The sequence below is a fragment of the Ursus arctos genome, unplaced genomic scaffold (assembly GCF_023065955.2).
Source record: "Ursus arctos isolate Adak ecotype North America unplaced genomic scaffold, UrsArc2.0 scaffold_11, whole genome shotgun sequence".
Taxonomy (NCBI): domain Eukaryota; kingdom Metazoa; phylum Chordata; class Mammalia; order Carnivora; family Ursidae; genus Ursus; species Ursus arctos.
Window position 1 is genome coordinate 45,473,321 of NW_026622775.1, and position 23,604 is coordinate 45,496,924.

Consider the following 23,604-nt stretch of genomic DNA (forward strand, 5'->3'; position numbering starts at 1 on the left):
TTTTCACAGTCATTTGTGGACATGTGCAGAGTCGCAATATTTTTGAGTCACTGACCTTTTCAACTGAGACCTAACAAGGCAATGCTCCGCCTTCTTGTTTCAGCTCTCACCCTGTAAGCCAGTGTTCTTTTCGTGGTCTACTTATTGCCATGTTTTTCTCATTTTCATGCTTTTTGTGGGTGATTGAGCTGTTTAAAATGGCCCCCAAGCATAGTGCTGAAGTTCTGTCTTGTGGTCCTTAGCACAAAAAGGCTATGATGTGCCTTATGGAGAAAATGTGTTAGATAAGCTTCACTCAAGCATGAGTTACAGTGCTGTTGACTGCAAGTTCAATGATAATGAATCAACAGTATGCCACAACCAGAAAAAGAAAGAGGAAATTTGCCAACCTGTACATGAGGCCACTCAAGAAAAGTGCTGAAGTAACATCTGTAGTGTGTGATGAAGTTATGGATAAGATGGAAAAGTGGCTCAATCAGTAGGTTAATGAAATGAAAACAGATATATATAAATATATAAACATATATATTTATATATAATTTTTAAGTACAATAAATAGCATTGTGGTGAGATGCAAATACTGACCCATGCTCAACAAAATATTAAACCCTTCTTGGCTACTGCTGGCAGGCTCTCATGTTTCATTGAAGAATTCTGCAAGTCGGGAGCCTCTGGGAAATTTTTAAAAATTACTTGCTAAGTGAAAAAGTGTTATGTGGGAGAGTAAGTTTTCAATACTGATGAAACTGGGGTCTGGCTTGTTTTACAAGGACACTGGCAAACGAACCTATATAATGCAATGGCCTCCATCGTCCCTGGCTTTAAATCATTCAAAAGCCATATAGTAAATTATTAATGAGAAATGTATATTAAAAGAGTTGTCTTTAAACAGAAACTAAAATAAAACAAGGTTAGGTATTGGCTGATGAAAATGTTGTGACCAGAGGCTTACTGGAAACTAACTCGGCATTTCTCCCTAGGAGAAAATGTTCTATATTTCCCAATTTAGTGTTTCGAGGTGAACTTACAGAACGTAATTGCCACAAATTACTGTTGACCATATCTGTCTTTTTTTACTTTAGATTAGGATGTGTCATTCTGTTCTTTTACTTTAGATTAGGATGTGTTATTGTTTTTATTTTTACATGTTTTTTTCTCCTACCTTCATACTTTCCCATTTCAGAATGTATCATTCATCATTACTGCTAAGGTTAAATATTCTACTGGCCTCTTTTATTTATTTATTTTTAATTTTCATAATATTTTTTTAGAGAGAGAGCGAATGCACACAATTTGGGGGAGGGGGAGAGGGAGGGGGAGAAAATCTTAAGCCAACTCCACACTGAGCACAGAGCCGACATGGGGCTCCATCTCACCATCTTGAGATCATGACCTGAGCTAAGATCAAGAGTCCGCCACTCAAATCACCAAGCCACCCAGGTGGCCCCTGACTGGCTCTTTTTAATTTCAGTTATTCATGCTTGTTTGTGTTCCCTATAAGACTCTCAAATCATCATTTCCAACGTTCATCACTATTCTAAGTTTCAAGTTTTCTTTCTTTGTAATCATCCTTCAACATAAAATACTTTCTTCTGCATTTCTTTAATGGAGGTCTGCTGGTGACAAATTCCTTAGTTTTTTTTTTTTTTTTTTCATCTGAAAGTATTGTTATACCTTCACTCTTGAAAGATATTTTTGCAGGATGTAGAATTCTGATTAAACAGTTATCTTGTTTCAGTATTTTAGTTTTTCCTGCTATTCTCTGGCCTCCATTGTTTCTGACACAAAGTCAAAGTTATTTCAAATAACTGTTCCTTTGAGTGCAATTTATCATTTTCTAGGGTCATTATGACAATTTTCTCTTTATCTTTGGTTTTCAATAATTTCAAATGATGTGTTTTTTTTGCTATTACCATAATTGTAATTTGCTGAAATTCTTGAATATAAACATTTGTATTTTTTTTTATCAAATTAGAGAGCTTTTCAACGTTATTTTTTCAAACACTCTTTTTCACTCTTTGTCCTTTTTCTGGAATCCTAATTACACACATGCCAGAGATTATGATATTGTCACATCAGTCCCTTAGGTTGTTTTCATATCACACATTAATTCATACCGTATTTCATTTCGTATCTTAAATTTTTCCTCTTTTCTATTCACTACATCTATTCGTCTATCTTTAACTTCAGTAAGATTTTTTTGTCTCATTTCCAAATTGCTGATAAACCCAGCTAGTGTGTGTATGTGTTTGTATATATACATATGTTCAGATATACCCTTAGTTCTAGAATTTTCATTTTGTTCTTTTTAAAAATTTCTATTTCTTTGCTGAGATTTCATATTTTCTCATTTGTTATGAGCATATTTTACTTTATGTCCTTGAATGTAGTTAGTTATGACAGCTGTTTTAACTTTCTTGTCTGTTAATTCCAACATCTGGGTTAGTCACCTTTTCTTTTGATATTAGATCATATTTTCCAGTTTCTTTATATGTTTAGTGATTTTTATGCTAAGACCTTACCGATGATATGTTTTAGAAGTCCTGAATTATTTTTTGTCCTTCTAAAGAGCAATGATTTTTTAGTATTAGCAAATAGTTAACTTAGCTGTTCTCAAATCTCAAACTATGATGTCTCAGTTCGGTTCTTTTTACTCCTAGGTGATCTTCTTATTAAAAGCACTGTACAACTATAGAGTCAGCATTTGTGCACAGAAACTTGGGGTCTCTCTTCTCTTTCCTGAGATATTCCTCTTCACTTTCTAGGTATAATAGCTGCCTTTCACTCTCAACTCTGTTTTTTTTCCCTATCTGGGTTCTAGTTACTCTTCATGGTACTGACTGCTGTCTAGTCTCAAGACACAATTCCTCAAAAAAATCCAGAAAACTCACAATGTCCCATTCCTTGATTCCAAGTTTTGACCACATCCCCACTCTCCGGTATCTAGTTGCTTTTGGTTGCTTTTCAGCATTTCAGACAATTATCCTTCGTGTATGTTGTCCACAGCCTAATGATGTGATTCGTGGGAGGGTTGTCTCAATGGAAGCTACTCAGCCGTAACCATAAGAAAAATTCCATATCCATGTTAATTAATTTTTAAGTCTATATAAGTATATGTCAGCTTCTCTGCACACAAGCAACCACAAAAATACCAGTGGCATGCAGCAATAAACTCTTACTGCTTATTTACAAGGTTTCATGTTATCTAGAACAGCTCCACTTTTGGGATGCAAGTCAAACTCAGGTCTGTTCCCAATGTTTCATTCTGGGCTTAGACTGTAGGAGTAGCAGCTGTCTAAAGTATGTTCTTCTCCCAATGCCAAGGTTGGAAATATTCAAATGAGCAAACAGAAAAATGCAGCGTTTCTTAAGGCCTAGACTTAAAAATGGCCCTCAGCCTCATCACCCCATCCATATTCTATTGATCAAGGCAAATCACATATGAAGTTCAATACCAATGGGGAGGAAGATCTATCCTTTAAATAGAGGAAGTAAAAGCTTATATTTACCAAACAATAACCACATTTACCAAATTAGTAACAAAGCCTTCAACTAAGCTGTAAGATGAGTAAGGGAATTTTATTCTTGAGGTTGGTTAAATCTAATGAGAAAGATACATATAAGTTTTCTGTATTGTGGGAATTATATGATAACATTTTGGATGATCCTGAATCCTTTCTATTTCTATGAATATTCCTTCTTTCCTTCCCTGTCTGATAAAAAAAAAAATCAATGTTCTATTACAAAAAAAAAAAAAAAAAGGATGAAAAACAAAAACTATAGGCCAATATTCCTCTTGAGTATACACACATAGATTCTTTAAAAACTATTTACAAGATTATAGTCACATACAGTAAGGGTAATATACAGTTATGATGCCAGATTTACCTCAGATATTCCAGGGTGACTTAACACATCCAGAAAAATTAATCAATGTCATTTATTCTAATAACCGAATAGAGCAGGGGAAAAACACTTGATAATGTAAATAAATGTAAAAAAATGTTTTACAGAAGTCATTACTCAAGATAAAAACCCAGAACAAACTAGACAGAGAAGGATTTCCCTAAGATGACTAATGAGGAAAATTACAGCTACCATGGTACATAATGATAGAAGACTGAGTGCTTTCACCCTGAGACTGGAACAAGGCTAAGTTGACCACACTTGCCACCATTTTTGATCATATATTGGAGTTCTTAGCCAGTGCAGTGAGGCAAGCAAAAAGACAAAAATTTTACAGATTGGAAGGAAAAAGCAAAATGGTCATTTTTCATAAATGCACAATTGTATTATATAAAAAATCCTAAGACATCCATGAAAAAGTACTAAAAATAATAAATGTATTTAGCAAGACTATAATGTAAAAAATTAATATATAGAAATTTTTATATGAGAGCAACAAAAGTTCTAACTAAAATAAAAAAATCCAATTCAATTAAAAATAACAACCAAAAATACGAAATGCTTAGGGATATTTTAACAAAATAAGTACAAAACTACAAAATTATGCTGAAAGAAATAAAAGAGGATCTTAAGTAAATGAAGATATAAACCATGATCATGAATAAAAATCTTCAATATTGTTAGGATACCAGTTTATCCTAAGTTAATCTACAGACGCAACACAAATCCAATATAGCAAATATCTTTGTGAATTTTGACTCTTATTATAAAACTCACATGAAAATGCAAATGACCTAGAACGGCCAAAGCAATCTTGAAAAGGAAAAATAAAGATGGAAAAATTGATTTACTTTATTTCAAATCTTTCTGTAAAGTTATAATAATCAAGATAGCATAAACAAAGAGACAGACATATAGCTCAATAGAACAGAACTGGAAGTCCAGAAATAAACATATACACATTATGGCCTATTGAATTCTGAGAAATGGGTGAAGGTAATTCAGAGATGAAAGGAAATAATTTCAAGAAATGAGGCTTCAAAAGGAGGTTGGAAGATGGTGGCAGAGTAGGAGGTCCTTAGTCTCACCTTGACCCACAAATCCAACTAGATAACTATCAAGTCATCCTAAAAATCCCAGAAATTGACCTGAAGACTGGCAGAACAAACTTCACAACTAAAGGTAGAGAAGAGGCCACACTGAAGAAAGTAGGAGGTGCGGGGAGATGCAGGGGTGGGAGAGATAACAGATCTTGACCACTGCAGTGGGGAGGGAGCCGCAGTCTCAGAGAAAAGGTGAGTAACAGACTAGCACACGGGGGAGTGCACAGGGAGATGAACTTGCTTGGAAAGTGAGAGCGGCTGAATTTCATGAGTTCTTGCCACCAGTGGGGTTTGAAAGCTGGAGTTTTAAAAGATCAGTGGGCTTGTCTGGGATAGAGCCTGGAGGGCACTGTGCTGCTCTTGGAGAGAAGGCGGACAAATAACCCGTGGACGTAAAGCATGGAAACAGTGATCTGAATTGCATCTGGAATGTGCAGTGCTGAGGTTATTTGCTCATCTCAGAGCGCATCCCACAGAGAAGGCATTTATGGAGAGACCCCTTCGGGAACCAAGGAACTGGCCGGCACCATTTCCCTCACCCGCCCCTCAGCATAAGCACAGTGCCACCTGCAGGAACCAGCACAGCACTCCCTAGACAGTCCTTACGGCTACCTAACGTGCTTACAACAAGCCTCCCCCCATAGTTAAAACATAGTTTAACACCTAGTTAAAACACACCACATTCAGGCCACGCACCAAACACTGCCCACAACAGTCAAAGAAAACCTCTGCAGGTGACTGGCCTGAAGGATACAGCCTCAACAAAGTAAGCTTAGAGGGAACATATCTCAACAGGATGAAGGTGATATACGAAAAACCCACAGCCAACATCATCCTTAATGGGGAAAAACTGTCCCTGTCTTGTTCCTAAACTGACAGTTTTTTCCTCTAAGGTTAGGAACAAGACAGGGATGTCCACTCTCTCATGATACTCTATATAGAAAACCCAAATGACTCCACCAAAAAACTGCTGGAATTGATAAATGAATTCAGTAAAGTTGCAGGATACAAAATCAATGTATGGAAATCTCTTGCATTTCTATACACCAATAATGAAGCAGTAGAAAGAGAAATTATTAAAACAATCCCATTTACAATTGCACCCAAAATGATAAGATATCCAAGAATAAATCTAACCCAAGTGGTGAAAGACGTGTACTCTGAAAACTAAAAACACTGATGAAAGAAATTGAAGATGACAGGAAGAAATGGAAAGACATTCCATGCTCATGGATTGGAAGGACAAATATTGTTAAAAGTCTATACTACCCAAAACAATCTACAAATGTAATAGCCAAATTATGGAAGCAGCCCAAATGTCCACATATTGATGGATGGATAAAAAAGAGGTGCTTTATATATACAATGGAATCTTATTCAGCCACAAAAAAGAATGAAATCTTGCCATTTGCAATGACATGGGTGGAGCTAAAGAGTATAATGCTAAGTAAAATAAGTCAGAGAAAGACAAACACCATATGATTTCAGTCATATGAATTTAAGAAACAAAGCAAATGAGCAAAGAGGGGAAAAGAGAGGGAGAGAGAGACAAATCAAGAAACAGACTCTTAACTAGAGAAATCTGATGGTTACTAGAAGGGAGGTGGGTGGTGGGGATGGGTGGGGCGGTGAAATAGGAGATGGGGACTAAGGACAGCACTTGTCCTGATGAGCATCGGGTGATGTACAGAATTGTTGGATCACTATATTGTACACATGGAACTAATATAACAGTGTATTTTAACTAACTGGAATTAAAATAAAAACTTAAAAGCCAAAGAAAATAAAATAAAATTAAAAAAGAAAAATGTATTTTTCCAAGCAAATAAAAAGAAAAAAGAAATGAGGCTTCAACAACGGACACCTGCACCATAAAAAATAAAACTTAAATTCATTCACATCATACCCGAAAATTATTTTGAAATAAGCCTAGAACTAAATGTTGAAAGTTAAATTATCAAATTTCTAGGGGAAAAAAAAGATGAGAACATTTTCAAAGTAATAGATAACCAAAAATTTCTTAGATGGGATATCAGAAGCATGAAACAAAAAAGAAAAATAATAATAAACTGAACTCTATCAATATAAAAAATTACCCTTCTAAAGTTAAGCGAAGTGAAGTTACATGCAAACCACAAACACATATATATGTATAGATTTACATATAGATAGAGTTGTATCTAGAATGCATAAAGAACCTTAGAACTCAATGAGTAATACAATTTTAAAATTTAGTAAAAATTTAAGAATAATTCTTTTTTAAGTTTTTTTTAAATTCCAATTAGTTAATAAAAAGTGTGATATTAGTTTCAAGAATAATTCTTAAGATATATGAAATGTTAATGAACATCATTAGTTGGAAAAGTAAAGTAAAACTTCAATGAAATGCAACTATATGCATACAAATGACTACAATGACAAATGATGAGAATGAGTGTTGTCAGTAATGTGGAAAAACTACATAGCTGGCGGGGAAATATAATGACCCAACCATTTTGCAAAAACAGTTGGGCAGTTTCTCATAAAGACAAACACACATTTACATATGACCCAGAAATTTCACTCCTTGAGATTTACCCAAGAGAAATGAAAACTTATGTCCTCACAAAGACATATAAAAATACTCATAGCAGGACCCCTGGGTGCTCAGTCAGTTAAACACCCAACTCTTGATTTTGGCTCAGGTCATGAGCTCACATTTGTGAGATCAAGCCCCATGTCAGGCTCTGCACTAAGCATGGAGCCTGCTTAAGATTCTCTCTCTCCCTCTACCCACCACCCAAACCTCGCTCATGCAGATGCTCTCTCTCTTTCTCTCAAAATAAAATAAAATAAAATAAAATAAAATAAAATAAAATAATATATATATACACATATCTCCTCATAGTAACTTTATTTATAATAGTTAAAAACTGAAAGCAATTCAAATGTTGATTAGCAGGGAAATGGATATTATTATATGCAGCACAATGGAATACTTCTCAGCAACAAAAAGGAACCAAGGAAACATATAACAATATTGGGCATCAAGAAGTCAAAAATGTTATGCTGAGGAAAAGGGGCTAGGCATCACGGAGTATATACTTCATGATTCTATTTATATGAAATTCTGAAAAGTTCAAAATAATCTATGTTCATACCATTAACGGGTCTGAGGGAACTTTTAAAGGTGATGCAATTATTATTTCTCTTGATCGGGAGCGTGATTTTACAAGTGTATACACGTGTCAGAACTCATTGAATTGCACACTGTAACTGGATATTGATTATTCTAACGCTGACAAAAGGAGACTAAAAATCGGAAGCTTCATTTGTTACTACATTTCATATCTTGAACTAACATTTGGTAATAATTAATAAACTCACTTGTCAGGCATTGTTATAAATGCTTTACAAGTATGAATGTTTAATAAAGCTGGTATAGAGTTTTATTGCTTGAGATCATACTGCCCAGTGATTTCCTAAGTATTCTTTCAGGTCATCACAACACTGCAATGCAGGCTGGGCAAATGTATTGTCCCCCTCATTTTAAAAGTTAAAAACCTGAAACATGTTGAGGTTAAGTAATTATTAAGCAAAGTCTCCCAACTACTAAGGAGTGGATTTGGAAATCTAATCCAATCATTCTTTCTGCTAATCATGCTAAATAATTCACTGGCAATTTGTTTGAATTGAATAAATTGTATATTTCTGAGTCATTTTCAAATTTGGAAATTGATGTTATTTTTCCTTGCACTTTTAGAGGAAGAGGTTTGCATAGTTGACTCATCACTACTTAACTTTTTCTCATTTTACTGCAGCTATTGTAAACATCTAGTCCATTTGCAACCCACATATGGCAAGAACACTACCTCCCACGGACTGTGTTTATCTTGGGTGGTTAATGATCCTGAATCCACCATCTACCAAGGTTATAGCTCAAGGAACCTTTCCAAAGCACTCATTAAAGAGTTTTTTTTTTTTTTCCTTCTCAGAAGCAAGTTCCATATGAATTCTTGCTTTCTGACTCGTCTGCCAAGTCCGGCACATTGCATTATGTCCCAAAGGCACCAGAGGACTGAGCCAACCTGTCAAATTCCTGCCATAAATTTAGCTTAAACTATGAGATTATTTCTCCTGGGAAGGATGTTTCACACCCCTCAAGCAATCCCCTGGACATTTTAAATATTTTCTCCTTATATGAGTGCTTTTTATTTAAGACCAAGCAAAAATATTATTCTGAACTAGATATTTTCTTTATCATTGTGCATTTGTCCTTAGTAACAAGTAGAGATGATTTAAATGTGTGCACATGCACGTGTGGTTGAAAGAAACAGGACTGGAGGAGAAGGAAAGAGAGAGAGCCAAAAGGGAGGGAGAAAGGGGGAGGGGGAGGAGGAGAGGGAGGAAGAAAAGAAGAGGTACAGGAATATGGAGAAGGAGAAGGAGAGGAAGAAGGACAAGATTGGGGAGAGGGAAGGAGGAAGGAAAGAGAAGGGGCTGTTAAAATATATATATGTCTATTATCTAGCTTTCTGTGGAGTGATTTTTTGTGTCAATTAAGAATGTTTACAGAATATTTTGTTTTTCTTCTGAGACACTTCTGGTGGAGTCTAAAAAGTAATTTACTTCAGGCATAACCTATATCGTGCCTACTAATTATATGATTTATGGATAGCTACATTTCCAATATAGAGAGTTTTTATGGAATACGTAACTGTAAGAAAATGTTCCTATAATGTGATAGGCAGAAAATGTCCCCCGCTCCAAGATGTCCATGTCTTAATCCCTAGAACCCATGAATATGTTAGTTTACATGGCAAAAAGGACTTTACAGTTGTGATGAAATTAAGAATCTTGAGATGGAGAGATAATCCAGAATTATCCAGAAGGGCCTAAAGAAATCTCAGGGGTCCTTACAAATTGAAAGGGAAGCAGGAGGTCAGAGGGAAATGTAAAGATGCTATGCACTGCTGGTTTTGGGGATTGCTTTTGTTCATTTCCTTTTTACTCTAACTCCAGCATAGTTAACATACAGTATTATAACAGATTCTCCACTAGAAGCTCCAGAAAGAACGCAGCTCTGCCAACACCTTGGGTTTAACCTGGTGAAACCCACTTCAGACTTGGCACTCTAGAACTGTAAGATAATAAATTTGCTTTTTTTTTTTAAGCTAACAAATTTGTAGTAGTTCATTACAGCCATAATAGGAAACAAATAGACATAAGAATAGACGGGCAAAGTTTTTTTTTTTTTTTTTTTTTCAGTAAACTGTAGCCTTTATTTACTTAAACACTTATTTGCTTCTAGGAAGTAAGTGCTTTCCTAATTTCAAGCAACTACGAGAGAACCACTGTGTTCTTCTACGCTCACTTGCCAAAAGGTCAAACTAGAAGTCACCTATATGTCTATGAATTAAATTAAAAGGGAAACTCAACAGAAGATGAAATTCTGAACTGTGTTTAAATCTCTCTTAGAGAAATAGACATTGCGGGTAGAAATACCCAGATGCTGTATAAAAATGCCTGTAAACACTAGCAAAAAACCACTGAGCTGCTTTACCAAATATCACTACCGAGGAAATGTCTGAAAAATATCACAAAGTATAAAATCATATATTAATACAAATGCCAGATTTTAAATAAAGACCTTTAGTTTTCCTCATGGTGTAGTTTTATTGTTTCTTCCACAATATTCAAATGTGCAAGAAATTTCACAAGAAGACAAGTCAGCAAGCTCCTAAAAAGGCAGCAAATTCTTCACAAGTCAACCAACTCTTGAACCCACAAAAAGACAGGAAGCAAGTGTAAGATTATAAAATGTTAAAGATAAAATTCCATCACAATGTACTTTTTTCTAGCTCTACCGCAAATTTAACACAACTATCGACGTTAATTGCACTTTGTCATATGATTTGAGCTTGCTTTAAGCTCATGCACTGAAAAGAAGACTCCTTTCATGCACAGAATCTGTTGCATGCCTGGCTTCCTTAAAATTGCAGTTGAACATTTCCAGCGCCAAAAAAATTCGGCAAAGCTACAGCAAAACCCAAGTTAGTACGCTTTTGCTTGATGCTTCTGAGTAATAATGTGAAGTCATCAAGCTGATACTTAGAAATGATAGAAAGACACTATTTTGATAATTCACTTTAGTTTTAACACCAAACATTGCAGAAAGCATCCATGTTTCTGTTACCATTTTCTATTTTAACTTAATCATGATAATCAAACTTTAGGGGTCCCAAGGTAACTGCCCCAATTCTATTTCAAGATTTTCTATGTGTCTTCCATTTGTGTGACCATATTTATGCCATTTACCTTCCGTTTTATAAGGTTGTGGCTGAGGGTGCTTTTTCTTTTGTTTTTCCATGCCTGGAGTTTTCAATATTTACCATACATTGCTTTTTATATGGCCGACTCAGTCCATATGGAGGGGAAAGAGTGTGATCAAAGAAGTGTCTATATATATGTATCCATCCAACTTATCAAATACCCCATCAGTATCTACTTGATAGCCCTTCGTATCTTTAAGCTCACCCTTAACATCATTACCAAAGTCAGTGAAGAGCTTCTGAACATGTGTAAAAACACTATTCAGGAAAAATTTATTGGTGAATTGATCGAGTTCTCTTCAATGATGAAAACTATCCAGTTTTTCCAATAAATACATTTCAATTAACTGTTTAAATTCATCTGTCTTTACAGGATTCAACACTTTCATATTAAAAAGATTAACGGATTCCTGTTGAACACATTCAAATACACCAGAACAAGACTTTCTGAAAGAATCGTAATTGTCACTACAGTCATGCTCAGCACTGCATTTCTGTGAATTTGTATTTTTTCTAAATTCTTCAGTGAATTGGCTTTTCTTTCCTTCCCTTTCTTTGCATAGTAGGGCCTCTATTATTCTGGGTTTGGGTACGTGCCTTACACTGTGGATGCAAATATTCACTAAAGACTGTTGTTGGTTTTTTAGCTGTTTCTACTTTTGTGTCCCCAAATCTTTTATTGCCCTCTTCATCAAAGATATTCTTGGTGTATCTTTGAAATGCCTGAAAATGGATTTAACTGACTCTGAAATTTTTTTCAGATTTTATTTCACAGTTTTCTTTAGCCTGTTTAATTTTTCCTTTATGATGCCTCACAAACTCCTTCGTGGAATTCTTCATGGCATCCAGTGTTTCCTTCACTGAACCCCAAAATATTTCCTTTGACTTATTTTTAGCCCTGTGGTGGCTTCTGCTCCTTTTCTTTTTTCCATCAGTTTCTTGCTTTACATTTTGATCTTCTGCTTCAATATACAGTCTTTCCCACAAATCAGAATGCTGTTGTTCGAAGCTTAGCTTCTGCTCCAGCTCAGTGAGACTTTCCTGTAAGATTTCTATTTCCTTTTTTTTTTTTTTTTCCAGTCAATACATTGGGAGAGTCTGGGTTGCCATATGACTCACTAGAGCTCTACTGCTGGAGTTCCACCTTTAAAGCCATGGTTACCAGTCGTTCTCTCTCTAGTTCCCTCCTTAGCATCTTTGCTTCGCCAAAAGAATCTTTCTCTGATTAAGGAAGTTGTGTGTCTTCAGCTTTTCTTCTAGATCCTGCTTAAGTTTCTGATTTTCTGTAACTAATGCAGTACCTGTCCCTTTATCTTTTGATATTCTAATCTGTTCTCTCAGTTTCCTTAACTCTTCCTGTAATGAAGATAAGCCTTTTTCTTCCTTTTCCAGATATACGTTTAAATTCTGATTTTCTGTATCAAGATTCTTTTTCTGAGTTTCAAAGGACATCTTCTCTTCTTCAGTAAGGGCCCAACATCTTGCAAGATTTCCCCTCAATGACTTATAATCTATAAAAGATTCTTGTTCCTGTTGACATTGAAAAAGATAATCCTTCATATCATTCAGTTCATCTTCATGTATCTTTCTGACTGTTGACACTTCTGAATCTGAATTGTGCCATAGAAATGTCCAAATACCATGCCAATTGCAGTCACCAAAACAAGTATAACACACTTATTGAGAACACTGCTGAACTGGCATTTACATAACTCCCTAGAGCTTTGGTTTCTTGTTCGCGGAGTAGCCATTTCTCAGAGCCTGAACTAGAAAGTCTTCTTTCCAGTATATTCTGGAGAAAGCTCACAGCTGTCACTGGCTGTACCATGTTCAGAATTCACCAGCTCTTTATCAGACCCCTCATGATTGATAACAGTCCAACCACAAGATGAATCACTGTCACTGGAATTTTCAGACATTTTTCAGGTCTGAATGGGCAGCACCACTTCCACCTGAGTCTGTTGGCTGTCACGGTGGCAGTGGTCACAGCCTGTAGAAAGTACTCCAACCTTTATATTTCACATCCTGTTCTAAGCCCTAGCTGTCTCTGTTTTGTGGTCTTCATGGCTTGGAATTCTAATTAGTGGAAGACAGTATTGGTGGTATTGGTTTTTAAGGTGACAACACTGAGTTGTTTCCAGGAGAGCAGCAACACCAGCATCAGAGAATATTACCCCTCCTGAAATGTCTGAAATTTGAGAGTATCTTCCCAGAGTGTCCTTCTATAGTATCTGAAACCTCAGGGTCAACAAGTGTTCCCAACATAAAGTAAGAGTTTAATAAATACATGTTGAATCAATAGTTAGAGAAAATGGTTGCCCATGAATAATTTGTACTAAAGGGACTTGATAAATAAAATCATCTCCTCTACTAGCTGGTCAGTGTCTGAATGTCATCTTGTATTCCTGTGGGTAAGGCAGAGTGCACTTTTGAAGAAATTAGAGTTTTTATAAGAGGCAATTTAGACCGATATGGTTTTTTTAAATTTTTTAAGATTTTATTTATTTATTTATTTATTTGAGAGAGAGAGAACAGAGCGAGAATGAGAGCATGAGTGGGGGCAGGGGGCAGAGGGAGAAGGAGAAGGGACCAGGGTACCCAATGCGGGGTTCAATCCCAGGACCCTGGGATCATGATCTGAGCTGAAAGCAGATGTTTAACTGACTGAGCCACCCAGGCGCCCCCAAACCCATAGGTTTTAGAGGCAAATAGTATAAGAATGAAGGGACATATGAGAGATACACAGAGTATGGTGACCGAGGGTGCAGGCTCTGACATCAAACAGCATTGACTCCAATACAGAATCTCTTACTTATAAGCTATGTAGTTTCTGGGAAGTTACTTAACATTTGTGTATCAGTTTCATCTTATGTCAAATGAAGAAATAAGTGTACTTACCAAATAAGCTTACTGTGAGGAATGAATGATTCCATACAAGCAATGTGCATAGAAACATAGCAAATATGTACTGAACCCAAAAAGGAGCTCTAGGTAAACCCCATGAGGTGAAATGTAGTGTTTGGGACATCAGTGAAAGCGATGTGATTTTTATTGAAGTGTTGTAATTATTTTAGAAAAAGGGTTCATGAGATACTGAAGATAAACTTCCCTATTAAAACACTTCCCTAGAGCTAGAGCTGGGCATTAAAACAACCTGACATTAACACTTTGCCAGTTCAGGAATATTTTTCTTCTTTACCATCTCTTCGTACACACATTGGCTTTTGATGAATTTTCACCATTTTAAAGTCATAGGCTTACGTTACTGACCTCATTAGCAAGGGGCAAAGAAAAGCTGCATAGTCAGTTGATAATAAAAATTACTGTGGCCTCTAATGATCAATTAATTGAAATAATAGCTGCGAAGTGCTTAAAGTAAGCAAGCATAAAATAATGGCTGTTGTTAAATGGACACTGTATATTACATCAAGTCAGGGTAATGCTGCTCCTGGAAATTTGTGTGTAGGTTGCTGTGGCCACTGGACACAGTCACAGTTTGTAGACAGCACCACTCCAAGAGGCATACTATTTATTAAATGACTGTTCACATTATAGCTGTCATTGATAAAATGCCATTATTACTCTTAAAATCCTTCTAACTCTATTTTTTTAAAAAAAGTATTGATGTATAAGGTACGTACAATAAAATGTACAGATGTCAAGTGTTCATTTTGATAGGCTTTGACAGTTGTATACATCTTATAACCACCATCCAAAACAAGATATAGAACTTTTCTGTCATCTCCTGCTCATTATCAGAAAGTCAGAACCTACCTTACCACCACCTTGGTAACAAAATTAACCACTTTCTGATTTTTATGACCTTAAAATTATTTTGTTCATTCTTGAATGTCATACACTTGGAATCATAGAAATGTATTCTTTTGTGTCTGGTTCCTTTGTGCAACATAACATTTATGAGATTCATCTGAACTGTGAGTATATCAGTAGAACATTCTTTTTTCATTGCCCAGTAGTATTCATTGTGTGAATCCAATAGGATTTGTTATCCATTTCTTCTTCATAGTAATTTGGTTTCTGTCATGGGGTTATTATGAATAAGGTTGCTGTGCATATTCTTGTCAAAGATTTTATGTTGACATATATTTTCATTTCTTTTCAGTAAATACCTGCAAGATGGATTGTAGGCCTAAACACAAAAGCTAAAATTATCAATCATCTAAAAGAAGTGATAAGAGAATATCTTCAAGCCATTCAGGGAAGCAAAGATTTCTTAGATAGATGCATAAGTCACTAATCAGAAAAGAACAAAATTTATCAAAAGAAATATTCTCTGTCTCAAGATGTCATTTAAAAAAAATGAATGGGCAAACCAAGGAGTAAGATATTTGCAATTTGTATAACCAACAAAGAATTTTTGTCCAGAAAATATACAGAGCTAATACAAATCAACAGTAGAAGGACAAAGGGCTGATAAAAGGGGGACAAAATACTTGATTGGACAATTGGCCACATCGATATCCATTAGAGGACTGATATTATCTCATTTCAGGACTTATTTTACCCTGAAGTAGTCTCACAGTGTGATATTGTCAAAAAGATATAAAAAATAAGTGTATGAAACAGAACAGATAGCCCAGGAAGAAACTGAGATATATGTTTAACTAATTCCCCTTTTAAACCATTCTGCTCATGCTTGCTGCCCCATTGTCTCTTTAATACCCCAGTGTTCTCATTGTTCTTCTGTTTCTCTGAATTCCTCTCATAATATCATAAAATCACTCCCAAATTTCCACTTGCTTGTGGCTCTCCTCTTTTTCACTAGAGCATGTGTTATCAACCACATATTAAAAATATTGTTTTCTCAACAAAACAACATAATATGCCATAGTTGACTGGTAACTTACTTAATCTTTTTTTTTTAAGATTTTATTTATTTATTCATGAGAAACAGAGAAAGAGACGGAGGCAGAGGGAGAAGCAGGCTCCTCACTGAGCAGGGAGCCAGATGCAGTACTTGATCCCAGGACCCTGGAATCATGACCTGAGCCAAAGGCGATGCTTAACCGGCTGAGCCACCTGGGCGTCTGTAACTTACTTAATCTTATTTGTACACCAACAATTTATTTGTTAACACAAATTTATTTCTCTTGGTTGGTTAGGAAATGTGCTAAAGTGAAACAAACATTGCAAGAAAGTAAGGTTAACATGAAAAAAGAGTCAGAAATTGTCTCGTGGCTCTTCTTATGTCACACCATATAGGAGACCCTAATGCCACATCTGTGTAAAAAGGCTCCTATTTCTTGACAATTCAGCTCTCAGACATCTCCCTGAAAGTGATATGAGATACACTACTTTATCTCAAACTAGAACCCATATAGACCAGTCTTTTTTAATGTTAGATTTATTTAAATGGCCTCCTTTTCTGGTCTCTTCAGTAATGTGGTGTGGTCAGCTGTTAATGGTACTTTTAATTATATGATCTACACTTGAGTATTAAAAATGGAAGTAAGCCATAGTAATCAGTAGTAACAGAAAAAGAATGATAATCCAAGACTATAAGGTTCTTAAGTCTAATTCCTCACAGTCTTTTTTTTTTTTTTTTTGGAAGTATTATAAATCTTGATTTGGGGAAGTATTTTCAGTTCTACAGACTACTTCCAATAATATGAATCAAAGAGAGAAAACATCACTACTGGGAGGTTTAAAATGATTTTATTTGTTAAACTAAAGGAATCCCCAACTGGGGGCTTTTTGTGAATTTCTGAAAATCATAAAATGATAGGTCTATTAGAAGTCCGCTTTTATATTTGAAAATTTATTACCATCATCCAGAAGCCTGAAATTAATAAATTAAAAGAAAATTGTACCCAAATGAAAAAAAAAAAAGAAAAAAAACAGAAGGAAAGAACTCAGTTTGTTAGTTTTTCAGAGACAGATACTTACCTCCAACAGCATTGACGTTAAGAAGCAGGTATAGCAGGTAGGGGCACCTGAGTGGCTCAGCTGGTTAAGCGTCAGACTCTTGGTTTCCAATCAGGTCATAGTCTCATGGTCTCAGGGTCATGATATCAGATTCATTAGATCAAACCCCACCTCGAGCCCCACCTTGAGACCCCTCACTCAGCGTGGAGTCTGCTTGAGATTCTCTCCCTCCCTCTCTCTCCCCTGCCCTTCCCTTCCCTGTGCTCACTCGCTCTCTCACTCTCTCTCTCCCTAAAATAAATAAATGCATATATAAAATCTTTAAAATAAAAGAAGCAGCTATGCCAGGTAGGAGAGATTTTTCTTCTTAAACACTGCATTTAAAAATTAGCCAAGAAGTGAACATAATAACAGAGGCAAATCACAAAATTGGAAATGATAATGTTCAGGCTTCTAGAATAGGAGGAAATAAGAGTTTCCACTGCATGCACTAGCCTGACAATCACATCCATTCTGGTGTGTGTCAGGGCCAGGATTTGGGGGGACCTCCCAATAGCCGCCCTCTCCCGTTCAAATTGCAAAATGGAGAAAATAGCAAGAGAAAAGATTTCTGGTTTATTTTGGTAATTTTCTAACACAGGAAGAAAAGTACCACTGATAGCCGAGAACATAGCATAATCTGCCAGGTACTTTTACACACTACCTTACCTTCAAACACTACGTTAGTTTCAAACCTTCTCCGGAGGTATTTTTATGGATTGGTTTCATGATTTTTATTTGTTTACTTATTATTTGTTTGCTTATTACAAACAAAGACTTTAAATTTGAGAGAGGTTGAGGAATAGTCTTCAAGTCATAGTCAGCACTGAAATTTGAGCCCAAATTTGAGCTGGGCTAACTCAAAACTCCAATTGTTCCCACTATCAAGGCAGTATTGTTCTCTGGTTAAGGACACGGACTTGGTAGCAGGATTACTGAGTGAAAACCCTGACCCTGTCATTCATTCGTTCATTGTTTAAGTTTGAAAAGTCATTTGATCTTCCTAAAAACTATATTTCTCATATATAACATGGGAATAATAAAGAACCTGTCTCAAAAGAAAATGGTGAGGATTAAACATGTTAATATATGTTGGTATACTTGGTAAGAGCTTCCTGCACATAATATGGGCTCAATAAATGCCCACTATTATTGCCACACTATATAAATTTTGTTATGTATGCTAGTGAGTATGTATTCACTTCGCATGTTTTAATAACTTTTCTGAATATCTTTTAAGTGAATTAAAATGTAATCTGTGAAATGTAATTTCTCTTGAGAGAGAAACTTTATGTACTTATTTACATTACACACTAAGATTGTTTTGGAGAGAAAAACATATATATGCTCATGGTATAGTGGATAATACAATCATAATTGTTTTGGCTGGATAAGCAATAGAACTGAATCATGCCCATTACCCAATTAACCATGATCTACAACCATCAAAACTATAGTTGCTATCTTCGCATAATGGTTCTTTTTTTTCTTTTTTTTTTTATTAGGACATAAGGAGTAACTGTAGATGACACTGTCTGACAATTAAAATGTAAATGATCACAGTACTTGAAGATGTCTACCCGCTAATTAGAAAAGTGATTGACAAAGTAAATTTGCAAGTTTGTCAGTATTAGAAATCAGTATTTTGCTATTGCATATTAACGTTTAGAGATTAATTTTCTCTCAAAAATTATTAGTGCTTCATCACCTGTTTCATGGGAACGAATTTTAGAACACAAACCCTCAACAATTATTTCTGATTATGAAGAACCTATCCCTAAATCATGGCTTCAGATTTTTCACTCAGAGCAACGTAAACTCTTAGGGAAACTTATTTCCAACAATGTTAGGACTGCGTCACTCACGTTTCTGTCTTTCCCTTTTCTGTTTCTATAAATGGTTCTTCTTTTTCCCTAACTATTCCAGAGCATGAAAACACCAGGGACATCTTAGACTTCTTGGATTTTCTTTTATCCATTGCAGTTTCTCATGAGGTTCTGAGTATATAGCTGCTAGGAATGTACATGTGATAATTTCCTCAAATCACTATACTTTGGTTTTATCTTTGGCTTCACCATTTTTCCCTTTGAAAAGTTTCACTTTTCTCCACATTCTCCCTGCCTTTAGCTCAATTCTTCTTTGAGTTTCTCAATTTTTTCTCCTACCAGGCCAAAATACAAACCTATGATTCTTAATCCTGTCCTTAAAAGGCTCTTTAAAATGAGAGAATACATTAGGCATATTCATTCATTCATTTATTCATTCACTCATCATCCATTCATTCATAAGACATGAATGTTAGCTATTTTCCAAGGCTGTATTTCAGATTCTGAGAACACTTTAGTAAATAAAACAAACTAAGGTTCTGTTCTCATGTTGTAAGGAAGACATACAGATACATCAACCAACTAAATGAGGGACATAGTAGAGACCAGTAGATAGGCGAAGAATGGCCAGGATGGCTTCTTTGAAAGCCTTTGAAAAGGTGGTGTTAGAGCAGAAGTCTAAAAATGAAAAGTGCCAACTCTGAGTATATCTGTATGTGGGGCAGAAGGAACATCAAATGAAGAACCCTAAGGTGGGGATAAATGGCATTTTTGGAAAGACAAAAAGAAAATCAAAAAGTCCAGAAAGTGGTTCGCAAGTGTGAAAGAATGTGCGAGTTCAGAGTTCTTTATTGCAGAGTTGAGAATCCATTCTAAATAACATTTAATACATTATTAAAGAATATTAGATGAGATCTGGCGTGTTCAGGGTATGGCCGTAGACTGGATATTAAGCAGCTAACATGATCTCTAAGAAGGTTGGAGAACCAGTGCCAGCAGCTTAGACCAGCAACCACAACGTGGGGGTTGCTACAGTGAGAACATCACTGCCACTGTCGCTGAGCACAAGAATTACAGCTCACACCTCTGAGGTTGTGTATGGGGTCCCCAAACTCTTCCTAACTTCTGAATGACAGAACCATGTAGACAAAAGGAATGCTGAGAGACCATGCTCTAGCTTCTAACTTGAGAACAAGGGACTGATCATGCCACATCGGAAGGGGGTTCAAAAGATGACAGTTCATCAAACACATGATAAGTGCCCACCATATCATAGAGAAAAGCTTGGAGTTTTAAATATTAATACAATTTCCAGTGTGTTCTATGTGATTTTCATAGTCTCCAAATTCTGTATCATGGAAATAAAGAAATTGAAAAATATGAAATGTGTCTGAGCTCCCTAGCATCCCAGAATTAGTGTGAGAGAACAAGAGTTGTGGTGATCAGGGACACTGATATGTGGCTTAATTTATGGAGTGCCTCGGAAGGGCTCGTAGTCAGCAGGACCAGCTCTGCCAACATGAGCAAGGGCTGCTTGCCACTATGTGGAATCTCATTAGTATGATCAAATGCAAGTGACACCTATCCCTTGAGAATAAGTACATCACTTCTGTAGGTCTCTGAGGTGGAGATAATTGACCACCAAAAATGAGCATGAATTATGAAGAGTTTGACAGAACATGAATGATTCTCACAAACGTCATTCAAATCTCACACTCCTTGAGTTACACTGCCACACTAACAAAGCCAAAATCATTTTTATTAAGGAACTTGAAAATTGAGACATTTAGAATCCATCAAATATACCAAAAAAGGTTTTCTCCTTGTAAATTGAAAATGCATTATATTTGCAAATTAACTGGTGTTCAGGAACCATCTTTTCTTTATGTGACTAGGCAAGGGCTTACCAGATACTTGTGACCAGATAATGTAATGAAGCAAAGCTCTGTATCTTTTTAGGACTTCATTTAATGCCTTAGATTATAAAATGAAACTTTTTTAAGCTCCAGTTTGCATATGGTTGGAAAATAGTTAAACTCCATTCATCCCACATAAATGTCTACCTGTTACAACAAAAACCCACTTTACTGTGTCAAGACAGTGGGAAGGATATACTGGCCATGTATCAGAATAACCTGGGGAAATGTGCTAAAATAAAGATTCAGGGTTTCACTGCAAGATTCTTATTCATGATTATCTCTCAAGGGTTCAGAGAGCCAATACACCTATCTAATGCACTCATCAGGACTTGATTATTATTGCAGTCTGTTCCCAAGCAGATCTCTTTGTGAATTCACATGATTTTCATCTCATCAGAGAGATACAGAGAAAGAATTTTTACAGAAATAGGACCCAAACATTCTGCAAAAGCCATTAAATAGTTACTAGATAAAGGACATGATGAAAATATATCTCCCCAGGAAAATCCATTAAAAGTAGTCCCTTTCCTCCCCCATGGTCTACACTCTTCTGAATACCTCAGCACAGAATTTGCTTGTCCCTCTCCCTTTGCTCCTCCCCCCACTTTCTCTCTCTTTCAAAAAAATAAATAAATAAAATCTTAAAAAAAAGATGAATACAAAACCAAAACTGATTAAGAAAAAAAAAAGACAAATTTGCAAATAACATACGATATGCAAAATACCATGTAATTGTAGAGCATTTTACAGATCATAAGAGATTATTGTGAACAACCTCATAGCAATGAATTAGAAACTTTAAAATGAATATACCTTTTACATAAAAATATGAAGTCCAGCTCAAGAAAATACAGAGTATATCTAAGATCATTTGAGATTAGATTTTCAGCCAAAAATAGAACAAATCCCCTAAACAGGGCTCAAGCAAAATCAAACTGTACTGCTCTCTAATGTAAAAGTTCAAGCAGTTCAGGGCTGCCGAGCAGCTATGCCCCAGATCACTTCTCTGTCATTCTAATGTTTGGTCCTTATCTATGTGATCTAACATCATGTTGGATGTGGCCATCACAGAAAAACAAAGACAATTTTAGTAAAGAAAATTACATGCCAATATTATCCATGAACTTAAATGCAAATATCTTAAATTAAAGTATTAAAAACTTGAGAAGGGAAATATTTTACACATATAGAGAATATCCATGCTTGGAATATAACAAAAGCGGCACTAAAATCAGTGGATAAAAGAGGTATTATGCCATAAGTGGCCAGAGACAAATGATTATCTGTTTTTAAAACAGGTAAAACCAGATCATTTTTTCATTAACTTATACAAAATAATACTTTCTAGTTAGATTAAAGTTTGTAAAGTCAAACTTTAAAATGCTTAGAATAAAAAACATGTCTGTGTAAATTTAGGAGAGAAAATTATTTCCTTATTAAAACACATAATCTACAAATTATAAACTACATTATTTGGCAATAAAAATGTCTGTATTACAGAAGATATCCAAAACAAAGTATAATGTTAAGCCACAGATTTGGAGGAGATATTTGCAAAAACAACAACAACAACAATAAAAAATAACAACAACTAACAAAAGAATAATATCCAGAGTATAAGGAATTTCTTCAAATCAGTCCAAAAAAAGGGGGTGGGGGGAAGACTTGAGTAAACATCTTACAGAAAAAACTATAGTCAATAAACATAAAAACATACCAATTGCATTGGAAAAATACAAATTAAAACAAAAGTGTGATTGAAAAAAAACCTTCAAATACTGAACTCTGATACCAAGTACTAGTGGGAACACACGTTGCATATGAAAGTATAAAGTGGTGTAAGTATTTTAAGAGACATTGTCACAACCTAGAACGTTGAAGATGCACACACTTTAAAACTTAGCAATTCTACTTGAATGTGTACACCATAGAGAAAACATCCTGCTTGTGTTGTCTACCAGACATGTACAAAAAGTTTATTGAAGCTTTGTAAAAATAAGAAATGTAAACACCAATAAATTAAATATTCATTTGGAATAACATATAACCATTAAAATGAATGAACAACATCAGTATTCATCAACATAAATATTTTATAAATTGTAGTATTCTTAAAAAGGTATGTCTTAAGGATTAGTCTGACCCAATCTTCATCACATACCTCAAAGGTTGTCTGCAGTCTGTCTGGGCTGCCGTAACAAAATGCCACAAACTGAATACCTTATAAACAATAGGCATTTAATTCTCACACATTTAATTCTGGAGATTGAGAAATCTAAGGTCATGGAACCCACAGATTTGGTGTCTGATGAGGACTCCCTTCCTAGATGGCTATCGTATTACTATAAACTCACATGGGAAAAGGGGTTAAGGATTCTGTAGGACCTCTTTTATAAAGGGCACTAATCCCATTCATGAGGGCCCCACCACTGTGACCTATCTAGCTCCCAAAGGCCCCACTTCCTAACACCATTACACTGAGCAATAGATCTCAATATATGAGTTTTGAGTGAACACATTTAGTCATTCAGCATAGGGGGAGATATAGATAGTGTAAAGTCCAGATACAACTGGTGCAGTTCTCCAGGCAAAGTCAAGAGTTGTTTATCCATCT

At 35.5% G+C, this 23,604-nt stretch overlaps 1 pseudogene; it reads right to left on the reverse strand.

Moving 5' to 3' along the window:
- Positions 1-11,220: 11,220 nt before the first annotated feature.
- On the reverse strand, positions 11,221-13,148 carry LOC123001099 (cell cycle progression protein 1-like; annotated as a pseudogene).
- Positions 13,149-23,604: the final 10,456 nt, after the last annotated feature.